General features: G+C 58.9%; 1 protein-coding gene across 1 annotated transcript in view; it reads right to left on the bottom strand.

The window, feature by feature from the left end:
- Window positions 1–1,395, bottom strand: part of LOC127748817 (calpain-C-like) — a 35,962-nt gene that overhangs the window by 24,215 nt on the left and 10,352 nt on the right. The gene's annotated exons all lie outside the window — the stretch shown is intronic.

The raw sequence follows: 1,395 nt of genomic DNA, 5'->3' as shown, positions 1-1,395 counted from the left end.
CCCCGGGGGAGTAAGCCTCGGCTGACAGTTCCGCGGACGGACAGTCTCCCTGGCAGTGCGGTGGCACGGGCGGGCGCACCGCACGCCCCGCTAAAGGGCGCGGTGGGGAGAGGGGGCGGGGAGCGCGGCCGCACCGCACACTGCGGACACCACTGCGTGACTCACTAGTCTTACCCCCCCCCCTTTCCCCCCTCCTCTCGATCAGCGTGGCTTGGAGCAACGGCCGGAACTAAGTGCGCTCCGATGACTCTCCCCCCCCTCTCCCCCTTCGGCGCCGCGCTTACTACCCTCCGCATAACTCTCGCGCGTGGTGAGTCCTCGAGTCCGGGAAAAGCGGAGCCACTTTTTTTCCGCAATCGGCAACGATATATGAGAGCAGCCGCACGCAGAAACTTCCTCGTTTGCCGAACTGCTGAAAAACAGAGCACCCCACCCTCCATCTAAATCTTACGCGGAACGGTCTCCTCCTGGCTCGTTCGGGTGCATTTGGCAAATATTGTACTCGCTCCGCCCTCGCACAGAACAGACTGCTACTTATTGCGCTGCAGAGAGAGGGACGTAGGACGTAGGAGGAATTTAGCAGTAGCGTCGTGGAGTGCCGATGTTAAACGACTTTACAGACCCACGCCAGGTGCAAATTTTGCGTGCCTTTTGAGCTTTTTTACAAACTTGGTAACGACATTGAAGCTTTAAAGTACGCCGCTGCAAACCCAACAGTGAACGTAGTAATCACAAAAAGTGTGTGCTTTACCTTAGGTAACGTACAAGGAAGAGTGTGTGATAAGCACACTGTCGGGTTTGCAGTGTTACCACTGTCAAAGACGCAAAGTCCCATGTTTTGTTTCACCAGAGTGGGAGGCTTTGGGCGTGGGACCCAGGCGGCTGCGGCGGCTGCAGCGGATGCGCCGGCCTCGAACCAAAATATCATACGGCGCCTCGCAATAAGGGAAATACTTTCCCTCGAGTAGTCTAGACTGCGTACTTGGGGGATAATATTGCCGGTAGTATTTCTGTCCCCTGGGTCCCCGCCGACGGGTCCCCTGCAAGCTCGGGCTCCTCCAAAGTCCCGCCAGGGCCACCAGGGCCCGCAGCTCAGTCACAAGCTCGCCAACTATGCGAAAGAAGAGAACGCTGCGTGTGGTTGGCCAGACCCACACCACCAACACCGAGTGCCTCCGGGAGCTCCTCCCGGAGTGGTAGCAGAGAGAAAGGGGGGGGGTCGGAGCAGGGAGGACCACCTCAAAAATGCCGGGGTGGGAAACTAATCCCAAACTGCTAAAGGGGGCGGAGGACTTCGTCTCGGCGGCATTCGGCATCAGCGCAGTCCCCCTCCGTCCTCCTACTACCCTTCCCCATTTCTCTCTCCCTCTCTCCCTTTCCCTCCCTCCCTCCCTC

The sequence above is a fragment of the Frankliniella occidentalis genome, unplaced genomic scaffold, assembly GCF_000697945.3.
Source record: "Frankliniella occidentalis isolate FOCC.00 unplaced genomic scaffold, Focc_3.1 Scaffold14, whole genome shotgun sequence".
NCBI lineage: Eukaryota > Metazoa > Arthropoda > Insecta > Thysanoptera > Thripidae > Frankliniella > Frankliniella occidentalis.
Note: the sequence above shows the minus strand (reverse complement) of the source record. Positions and strands in the feature narration are given on the sequence as shown.